This window comes from Lissotriton helveticus, chromosome 8 (genome assembly GCF_964261635.1).
Source record: "Lissotriton helveticus chromosome 8, aLisHel1.1, whole genome shotgun sequence".
Classification (NCBI taxonomy): domain Eukaryota; kingdom Metazoa; phylum Chordata; class Amphibia; order Caudata; family Salamandridae; genus Lissotriton; species Lissotriton helveticus.
The window spans coordinates 1,593,491,560-1,593,502,800 of NC_136069.1; the positions used below are offsets into that span (position 1 = coordinate 1,593,491,560).

At 47.1% G+C, this 11,241-nt stretch overlaps 1 long non-coding RNA gene across 1 annotated transcript in view; it reads right to left on the minus strand.

Moving 5' to 3' along the window:
* Positions 1-11,241, minus strand: part of LOC144773540 (uncharacterized) — a 332,017-nt gene that overhangs the window by 307,017 nt on the left and 13,759 nt on the right. The gene's annotated exons all lie outside the window — the stretch shown is intronic.

The following is an 11,241-nucleotide window of genomic DNA, read 5'->3' on the forward strand; positions in this document are numbered from 1 at the left end:
AGAGGGAGTGCCCTACCCTTGAGGGACTGAGGCGTCAGGCTGAAGCCCAGGCAGCAGGTGATGCTACGGGACACCACCATATTTACTGGGAGGATGGCCTCCTCTACAGTGAACCTAAGGTACCTCTACCTGGCTCATCAAGGGCCTTGGTGGTCCCGCAGCAATACCGAGCCTTTCTGCTGGAATTGGCTCATGCGATACCACTGGCAGGACACTTAGGCCAGGACAAGACCTTTGCACGGCTTGTTCTCCACTTTTACTGGCCTCAGATGAAAGCGGCGTCCAACACATACTGTAGGACATGTGTATCCTGCCAGGCCAGTGGGAAGACAGGGGTGAAGCTAAAGGCTCCCCTGGAACCACTTCCTGTCGTTAGCACCCCCTTTGAAAGGGTGGGCATCGACATTGTAGGGCCATTGGATCCACCAACAACAGCTGGTCACAGGTTCATCCTGGTTCTGGTGGATCATGCCACACGGTACCCAGAGGCCATCCCTCTGAGGACTGTTACTGCACCTGTGGTAGCTAGGGCCCTGATGGGAATCTTTACTCGTGTAGGATTTCCGAAGGAGGTTGTGTCTGACAGGGGGACTAACTTCCTGTCCGCTTACATGCGGACCATGTGGAAGGAGTGTGGGGTGACCTACCGGTTCACCACTCCTTATCACCCCCAGTCCAATGGACTGGTTGAGAGGTTTAATAAGACCCTGAAGGGCATGATAAGAAGTCTGCCGGAGAGCTTACGGAGGAAGTGGGATGTCCTCCTACCTTGCTTGCTGTTCTCTTACAGAGAGGTGCCGCAGAAGGGAGTGGGCTTCAGCCCTTTTGAGTTGTTGTACGGGCACCCTGTGCGTGGGCCTCTCAGCCTGGTGAAGGATGGATGGGAGAAGTCCCCCAGAAAGCCTCCCCAGGATGTGGTGAGCTACATGTTGGCCTTCAGAAGCCAGATGGCCAAGTTGTGGAAGCAGGCTGCTGACAACTTAGAGGCCAATCAGGCAGTCATGAAGGAATGGTACGACCAAAATGCTCACCGGGTGGAGTTGGAGCCTGGCCAGAAAGTTTGGGTGATGGAACCTGGAGAGCTAAGTGCCCTTCAGGATCGTTGGACAGGCCCATTTGAGGTGTTGGAGAAAAAGGGTAAGGCCACTTACTTGGTGGATCTTAAGACCCCGCGGCAGCCCCTACGGGTGCTGCATGCCAATCGCCTCAAACCCCACCATGAGAGGCCAGAGGTCATCCTGATGTTGGTGACTGATGGTGCTGAGGAAGCAGAAAGCGAGCCTCTCCCAGACCTCTTTTCATGTCCAGAGAAGGATGGGTCGGTGGAGGGAGTGATTCTCTCCCCGTCTCTCACTCCTGAGCAACGAGAGGATTGCCGTCAGGTATTGGGGCAGTACTCTTCGCTGTTTTCCCTTGTCCCGGGAAGAACCCACCTGTGTACCCATGATGTGGACACAGGAGACAGCCCCCCTGTGAAATCCAAGACCTATAGGCTGTCGGACAAGGTGAAGGCTAGCATCCATGGCGAAGTTGCCAAGATGTTGGAATTAGGGGTGATAGAACCGTCCAGCAGCCCTTGGTCCAGTCCGGTGGTGCTAGTCCCAAAAGCCGCCCCACCGGGCACCACACCAGAACTGAGGTTCTGTGTGGATTACCGAGGACTGAACTCAGTTACCAAAACTGATGCTCATCCCATCCCCAGGGCGGATGAGTTAATTGACCGGCTAGGAGCTGCCCAATACCTAAGTACCTTTGACCTCACTTCAGGGTATTGGCAGATCTCCTTGACAGGTGGAGCAAAGGAAAGGTCAGCCTTCTCCACGCCTGAGGGACACTTCCAGTTCTGTGTGATGCCCTTTGGGCTCAAGAACGCCCCTGCCACATTTCAGCGACTGGTGAACCAGGTCCTCTCTGGAATGGAGGGTTTCTCGGCTGCTTACCTGGATGACATTGCTGTCTTCAGTAGCAGTTGGGAGGACCACTTGCAACATTTGCAAGCAGTTCTCCAGGCGCTGAAACAAGCTGGATTGACCATCAAAGCCAGCAAATGCCAGATTGGGCAGGGGTCAGTTGTGTACCTTGGACACTTGGTGGGTAGGGGGTCAGTGCAGCCCCTACAGGCAAAGATTGAGGCAATCATGGCCTGGGAACCCCCCAAGACACAGACAGAGGTCCGAGCTTTCCTGGGCCTCACAGGTTACTACCGTCGCTTTGTGAAGGGGTATGGCACTATTGTAGCGCCCCTCACAGAGCTCACCTCTAGGAAACAACCTCGACGGGTAGTTTGGACAAAGGCTTGTCAGCAAGCCTTTGAAAAGTTGAAGCAGGCAATGTGTGAAGCACCGGTCCTGAAGGCTCCCGATTTCTCCAAGGAGTTCATTGTTCAAACAGATGCATCCAAACATGGCATTGGGGCAGTGTTATCGCAACTAAATGAAGAGGGCCTGGATCAGCCTGTAGTCTTCCTATCCAGGAGACTGCTTCCCCGGGAACAGAAGTGGAGTGCAATTGAGAGGGAAGCTTTTGCGGTGGTGTGGGCTCTGAAGAAGCTGCGGCCATACCTCTTTGGCTCGCACTTCCTGGTTCAGACTGACCACCGCCCCCTTCGTTGGCTGATGCAAATGAAGGGGGAAAATCCCAAGTTGTTGAGGTGGTCCATCTCCCTACAGGGAATGGACTTCCGGGTGGAACACCGGCCTGGAGTGGACCACGCCAATGCAGACGGTCTCTCCAGGTATTTCCGCCTTAGTGAAGAGGACTCCCAAGGGGTTGGGTAGTTCTCCCCACTTTCAGCTGGGGGGGGACGCGTGTTAGACCTGTCTGGATTTTTTGCGCAGTCCCTCCTCATTATTCTTTATTTTGTCCCCTTTTTGTCCCTCATACCCTTACTATTTTTCTGTCTACTATTTTTTATAGGTGTTGGTCAAGGGGATAGGTGTTCTTTCCCCCCCCCCCATAATCTTTTACCTCAGGCCCAGAGGCCTGTTCTGACAGGAAAGTTGGAACCACACAAAATGGTGGCTTCCAACTGCCCCAACTGTCGCACTCAGAACTTGGCCATAGCCTAACATAGGGCATTCCAGAACCTTCTGGTCCATGCTGGACCATTGAAGGGCAGCCTATAAAAGGCGGAATGCTGGACAGCCATTTTGTCTGTCAGTGAGGAACAGCTAGAGTGAAGGCTGAGGTCTGGTAAGGGTAGGGTCCTGTAGGGTGGTTTACTCCACAAGGGTTGACCTCTGTCTAGGTACTTTCCCCCCAGGCCTGTTGTCCTAGCCGAGTTAGTTTTGTCCTGCTGACCCTGGACAGCAAGGAGCCATCAGTCAAGTGAAGGGGTTAATCCCAGTGGGCTGAGGAACTGCAAGTGGCCCTGCGCTGAGAATTGATCTGGGTGCCCCCCCCCCTTTCATTTGCCCCTGTCCAGTACAGAGCACTCGCAGATCTGTGAGGATTACGAGGAACTTGGAGCTTTATAAGTGGTAAACCAGCTCTAACTCCCATCTGCGTGGTGAAAGCAGGTTCTTGTCCTGCGTGAAGCGGAGTCCCTTGTCCCTCCCCCTTACCGGTGACTGGACCTGCTGAGCGAGGCCGAGTGGAGTGAGAGGGGAGACTCCGGGAACTGTGGCCAGCGCTACTGCGCATTCTCCCATTTGACGCGCTAATCTCTCAGGAGGGGCCTAGGGTCGAGCAGGCCCACTGCGGAGCCACTACCGGCGCCCTGCCGTCAGAGCAGGCCCAGGAGGCGGTCCGCTACTCTCCCGCGCATGCGTGTTGCGCTTCCCCGAAGTGAGAATCCAGTCAGCAGACGGCGAGGGGACCTGCGTAGGAACAGCGGCCGGGAATCGAGTTTCCCGCTCAAGCGTGGGAAGCGACTTCAACACGGACCCCTGCTTCCCTAAGGAGAGAGGGAGCGGGGTGGTCCGGTTACCAGGGAAAGCTTAAGCAGAGCGGTTTGGTCCCTTGTCTCCGCATTATCGAATCGGGAGGTCAAGAGACCACGGAGTTGAGTAGGGGCGGGAGGAGTAAAAGTGATATCAGCCCTGATTTCCCTTTACTCAAGTGCCATGCTAAGGAGCTGGCTCGAGTGAGGGCCTCGCCTGCCTGATTCCCTGACCCCCCTTTTTGTCTGCTGTCCCCTTAAGAGCCTGGTGCGAGACGATTCCAGCCATGACATACAAGTAAGGAGGAGTTCAAAAAGGGGGAGAGTGACGCTGACAATTAACTTAAGGATAACTTATTCAATAGTCATTTCTCCACAGTTGTGAGGTCTACAGTGGGAAGGAACTTGAAGAAATCCTCAATAACTGTGTATTATAAGTATAGTGAACTACATAATAAACCCATTCAACTATTAGTGGGGCTTAACTAAATGCTGAATTAAGTGGGTCTAACCCCATTGTATTCAAATAAGTCGTAGAGAATCTAAATGTTTTCCATGTAAATGAGAGTGTTGCTCTGGTCTGCTTTAGGAGTTGAACTTGCCAAATTTTAAAGTAAACTATGTACAGTCACTACTTAACTGAGCTGTGAAAGAATAAGAATTATCTGCTAGTAGTCCATGTGCATTGACTATATTATAAATGCCAATTGTTAATATGAACTAGCATTGAAAAAGTATTCCTGCTTTATTCCACACAAGCTGAAGTGTAATTTATTTGTGAATCCTAAAAGTAAAGATACAAAGAAATTATTTTTATAAACCAGAACGTATTTTTACAACAAATTGGTGTAGTGTTGTTTTTGTGTGATATTGCGTGGATTTACTTTTGGGTGGTCTGCAACCTTAACACTGTGCCTCTAAAATATATGTCTTGCCCTAGGCCAGGCTACCCCAGGTTCTAACAGTCAGCTATCTAGGTATTCAGAAACCATTCTGAGAGTTAAACGATTACCTTTCTGCAGTAGACAGACAGGTCCAACTAAGATGACAATGATCAGCTGAATCTGAAGAGTCACAAAAATCTAGAGTTAAAACTGACTGGCCGTTCTGGGTTTATCTCCGAGTAAGCACTGAACTGGGATACCTTGCTATTCTGAGTGTCAAGGGCTAAAAGGGTGCAATTGGTATTACATTTGGTGGTCCAATAGTAAGCAAGCCACAGGATTCCAAAGCTAAATGACCCTCTCTATCATCGCCCAAATGTATTCAATTGGAGCATATTATGACTAGCAGGATGTGATAACTCTACCTCCTCCCAATAACCCCTGAACCTGGTCTTGCACAATATGTATACCAGCAGCTTTCTTTACTGACCCATGTGTACTCAACACAACTCTCTGTAATGAGTCAGATGTACACCAGTCGGTGATTGTACTGAACAGGTGTACACCCAGCAGATCTTTGAATTGAGACAGGAGTACGCAAATAGCTCACTTTACCAAGCAGTGTGTACCAGAACCAGCTTCCGTTACCGACCTTGTTCATCCTCAAAAGCTCTTAATGAGGGGTTGCAATCTGGAACATCAAGTGGGAAATCTAGACATACCTAAATACAGTAGTCAAAATAACGAGGCAAGTGCATTTATGTATGTGTAGATTTACAAATCTGAATTCCATAGCTATGTACCTTGAAAACACCATGAAACGACAGATCAATGTAGTCTCCTCTACCTGTTTCCATGTTCTCTGCATGCTCTGAAGAATCATCAAATGGCTCCCCATCCACACGAGAAAAACACTCATGCAAGCCCTAATCACCAGCCGGCTGGACTACGGCAATGCACTGTACGCAGGGACCACCACTGAGCTCATGAGAAGACTCCAGACTATAAAGAACTCAGAGGCCCGACTTATTCTCGACCTACCCAAACTGACCCAGATTGCCCCACACCATAGGAACCTCCACTGGCTCCCTGTACAGAAAAGATGCCAATTCAAGATCTTGACACACGCCTAAAACGACCTCCACAACTTGGGACCAGCTTACATAAACCACCGCCTGAACTTCCACCAACCATCCAGAGACCTTTGCTCCACATCCCTTGCACAGACGCCGTGCATCCGCCAAAGCCACAGCAGAGGCGTTCCTTCTCCTAGCACAGCGCCAAGTCCTGGAATGGCCTTCCTCTCCACCTTCGAACCTCACTCTCGCTGTCAGGAAGAGACTAAAGACATGGCTTTTCAACTAAGCCCAGCAACTTAGAGCTTGGATACCCTCACAGATGATAAGCTGCACTTACAAATACTGATTGATTAACATATTGTCAAGGTACACGGACGTGGTATAGTATACATGTACTTGATATTTAGGAAACAATAATGTGGTAAGTTGATGATCCCTCTTCGATATTTCATACATCCACAGTACTGAGGCACACTTACATCAGTAGGTTATTTCACTGTTCTACACATACATATCAGTTTTAAGCAGCGAACCATATGCACATCATCAGGCATCTCTGGTTGCCAAAAACTTGGGAGTCAAGTTTGACAGCAACCTCACGCTTAGATCACACATTCTTGGTCTAACGGGCACTTGTTTTGGTATCTTGAAGATGCTCCGGAAGTTCCTACCTCTGCTTACAGAGGAGCATAGAAAGATCACTGTTCAAGCCTTAATAGGCTCTAGATTGGACTATGCTAATGCCCTATATTTAGGGCTCCCGGACTATCTGGTCCAGCGGTTGCAAGTGGTGCAGAACTCCGCGGCTCGCGCCATCTTTGGCCTTCATAGGCGAGCGAGAACATCCGGGTTGGTGCAGTCGCTTCACTGGCTGCCCATCCGAAAGCGGATTATGTTTAAAACTTTAACCCTTGTACATAAAGCACTTTCTGGCTCTGGAGCTAGGTATCTGCAGCGTAGGCTCGCCTTTTATCGCCCGGCCCGCTCACTTCGGTCGGAATCTTTGTTTATGGCCGTGGTCCCTCGAGTGAGGATGGCTCGCACGGGGGGTCGCTCTTTCAGTCTTAGGGCCCCCCAGTTGTGGAATTCCCTGCCTCTCGCCCTACGCAGTATTCCCAGTCTGTTCCTGTTTAGGAAGAGCCTTAAGACCTGGCTTTTCAACCTCTAGGGTGCTCCTTTTTTTCTTTTTCCTCTGTCTCTGTTTTATTGTTGTTATGTTTTTTTAAAATTGCTGAGCTGCCTACATAAAGCGCCGGGACACTCTTTTGGAGTAGCCGTGCGCTATATAAATAAAAGTATAACATAACATAACATAACACATTTACTGAGTCATGCTTATGCCATAATGAACCATGTCCAAAAAGCTCTTTGCACCGAGCCATGCTTACACCAACAGCTCATTTTACTGATCCAGGTGTACACCAGCACCTTCCTATGCTGAGAAATTTGTAAACTAAGGGCCAGATGTAGGTAGGCTTTTACCGGTCGGTAACGGACGATTTCGGCCGTTACCGACCGGTAAATGGATTCTGAGATGTAGGGGGCAGAATCGGTAAATTTACCGATCGGTAAATTACCGAATCGGTATTTTTACCGATTCGGTAAATATGATATGTAGGTGGGACTCTTCTGAGTCCCACAAGCCTGACAGAATCGGTATTTTACCATCAAATTCAATTTGATGGTAAAATACCGATTCCGGTGTGCATGCACATGTGTGCATGCACACCTGTGCCACATGACAGGCAGACCTGCCCTTAGGGCAGGTATGCCTGCCACATGGCACCCGAACCTGTTTTGGGGGTGCTAGAGGGTGTCAAAGTGACACCCCCTGCACCCTTGTGAAATTCGGTATTTACCGATTCGGTAAATACCAACCGGTAATGCCCATTCATTCCTATGGGCTTCAAAGCCCATAGGAATGAATGGGCATTACCGGTCGGTATTTACCGAATCGGTAAATACCGATTCGGTAAAAAAACATCTGGATTGTCCTACATCTCCCCCTTTCATATTTACCGACTCTTAAATACCGAATCGGTAAAATTCGGTATTTAAGAGTCGGTAAATATTATTTACCTACATCTAGGGCCAGATGTAGGTAATTCATATTTACCGACTCTTAAATACCGAATTTTACCGATTCGGTATTTAAGAGTCTGTAAATATGAAGGGGGGAGATGTAGGTATTACAGATTCTGTAAATACCGAATCATTAAGATTCGGTATTTACCGAATCTGTAAATACCCAATCGGTATTGCCCATTGATTCCTATGGGCCTTGAAGCACATAGGAATCAATGGGCAATACCGATTCTGTAATTACAGAATCGGTACATACCGAATTTGGCAAGGGTGCAGGGGGTGTCACTTTGACACCCTCTGGCACCCCAAAAATAGGCATGTGCGCCATGTGGCACACAGACATGCCCTAGGGGCATGTCTGTCTGTCACATGGCTAGGTGTGCATGCACACATGTGCATGCACACCTGAATTCGGTATTTTAACACCCAATTGGATTGGGTGGTAAAATACCGAATTTGTAGGGCCTTTGGGACTCAGAAGAGTCCCACCTACATCTGGAAGGTCCCGAATCGGTAAAAATACCAATTCGGTATTTTACAGATTCTGTAAATTTACCGATTCGGTAAATATACAGAATCTGTAAAATCTGGCCCCCTACATCTCAAGATGCAAATACCGGTCGGAAACGGCCGAATTCGGCCGTTTCCGACCGGTATTTGCCACCTACATCTGGCCCTTAGCCCTAAGAGCGCACTATGGTGAGTGCGGTTTACGGTTGTGCATAATTTATATTATATAAGTGTACATATATTCCCTACGTTTATATCCTATTACTTTATCTCTTTTCGTCCTTCAGTCACTTGTTTATTGTTTTCTTATTATTATTATATGTTATCTTGCGTTCTCTTTCTTCTGTAATGGACGCCCTTCTTCTGTGCAATGAATTCTCCCTTATGTTCTCCTTTGTCACCTCCATTGCTTATTTTGTGTATGACTTCTCATACTGTCATTGGTTTTTTTTTTGTACTGCCTACCTTTCGATCGTTGTAGGTTTTAACTGGCTACGTCGTTTGATTTTATTAATTTCCTTTTTCGCGTTACTCTCCTTATTTATTTATTTATTTATTGTTTGCTCCTTTCTTCCTGAAATCTGTTCATTCCATCATTCTTCTCTCTTATCTGTGTCTCTACATTTCTCCTTTATCACCTTCATTGATTATTCTGTGTATAACGTCTCATACTATTGTCATATTGTTTTTATTCTGCCTTCCTTGCATTACTTGTACGTCTTAACTGTTTACTTGTTTCGGTTTCATTCATTCTTTACGCCCACTCGCCTCTCCGACTTTGCCTTCTTTCCGTCCGTCGGTCCTGCCTTCTTACCTTCATGCTCCCTCTCTACTTCCCTTGCGTCCTCATCGCCTTTTATCAGTTCCTGTATTATTTCTTCTCTCCCTCTAATCGTCTCTTCCCTCTCCTTCCAATTGTAAATAAATAAAAAAAACTCCTGCATTAGGTCCATCTGACAGTGAGCGTGGTTCGAGTGTCTGATTGAATTAGGGAGGGGATGAGGTTCCTTACATGCGAGATTGAAAGCAAGATGTGCTTTCAGAAGGAGTTAATGGCCCTATTAACCAGTTAATGGCCAGTGGCAGAGAGACGCCCATCCTACCTGTCTGCTGCAAAATATAGCCGCAAAACATGGTCGGATTAAAGAGGGTCTCAGAGGTCCAGGAAAGAACATTTCTAACAAAAGTCCAGAATTAAGTATCCGTTTCATTCTTTAAATGAAAAAGGGGGAGGAGGGCGATTCAGGAAGGAACAGATATAATATCTATATTAATATGCGAGAGTTTACGTGAAATGCTTATATTAGCTGTAATCGTGTGTGGATAACGCGCGCGCAGTGTACCAGCTATCTCCCAAATTACGCCATTTGTGTAAATAACATGATTATGGTCGGAATATTACACATATATTACGGACACTCATACCGTCGCGTTACTGGCATTATTCGTTTACCAAGCATATTTACAGCACGTACTAAGAATGTAAGTGCGGAATAAGTATGTATACATACATGTATGAAAGTGTGCTAAACGAATAATGAGCGTTTACGTCTACACAGACATTCGTTTTACTACACAAACGCGCACAGGGGCTTGTAGCGACAGTCAGTGCGATATATTTCATAAACATATACAAAATACATAAGTGCCTCTGCACTACAAATTTTTCATTGTTATAACAGACAAAATGTCCATCTGGACTTGTCTTGAGAACCAGTCATTAAATATGAATCTAGGCAGCGCTTAATTTGTCTTTTTAGTCTGCTAACGGCAAAAGATGTAGGCACACACACGCACACAAACTATATTAATGCGCACACGTTTTCCTCACACGCACACACCTGTGGGGTAAGAGAAGGTAGAGTGTGCCTATATATATTTTTTATTCTGATCTAGGTTCTGTTTTCCCTTTTCTGTGCAACTGCAAACTGTACTTTCCTTAAAAAGAAGAGCAGGCGTATATCTTAAGAAAATGAAGTATTTGATTATAAATCAAGCCAGGTTTCATTGTAAGTCAGGTCTTCCCGGTGCTCTGTCTAGGGATCAGCTCCCACTGCCCCCCGAACGAACACCTAGACCTCCGAATCGGGCATGCAACCGTTGTAATGGTCCACACTAGCCTAGACTCCAGACCACCCCGTACCCCTCTCAGAAACAAGATCGCCGAGGCAGGTTAATACTTAAAAGCAGATGATATGAAGGACCGCTGTTAGCGCCAAGCGGCTCTAGTCGGAGCGCTTGGGAAGCGCAGCTAAAAGGGGCCGCTACTTACGGAAGGGAAGGGCATTCCCGCTGAAGCCGGGTATTTAAATGTGTGAATTTATATGATAAATGTTATGGAGGTTAGCAAAATAAATAAAAATGGTAGTTCTTATTATAGGTTCCATGATGCTCACGTATATCAACTTGCATTGTAGTCGTAATGTTGTTTTGTAAACCATGGACAACATTAGCAAATAAACAAAACATAATAGTGTATCAAAACGTAATATACTTTAACCTAGAGTATGTTATGTAACGTAGCGCATGCTCCAGACCCATCAGATCATATCTTTTCACAAAGCCATATAATGGGCATCTTCTTGCTAAAACCAGGTGCGATTACACATCTTGATGGTACACAGTAGTACCTGCGACATAACCGAACTTCCTAACACTAAAAGAGCGTGCCATAAAGTGGGTTGAGATACATCACACAAAAAACAGCGCAACTTAACAATACTAAATATATTGTAAAAAACACAAAACACTCGATTTCAAAGTGCTGTTGTATCAGCTGCTGTACTGTAAATATAGTTGATTT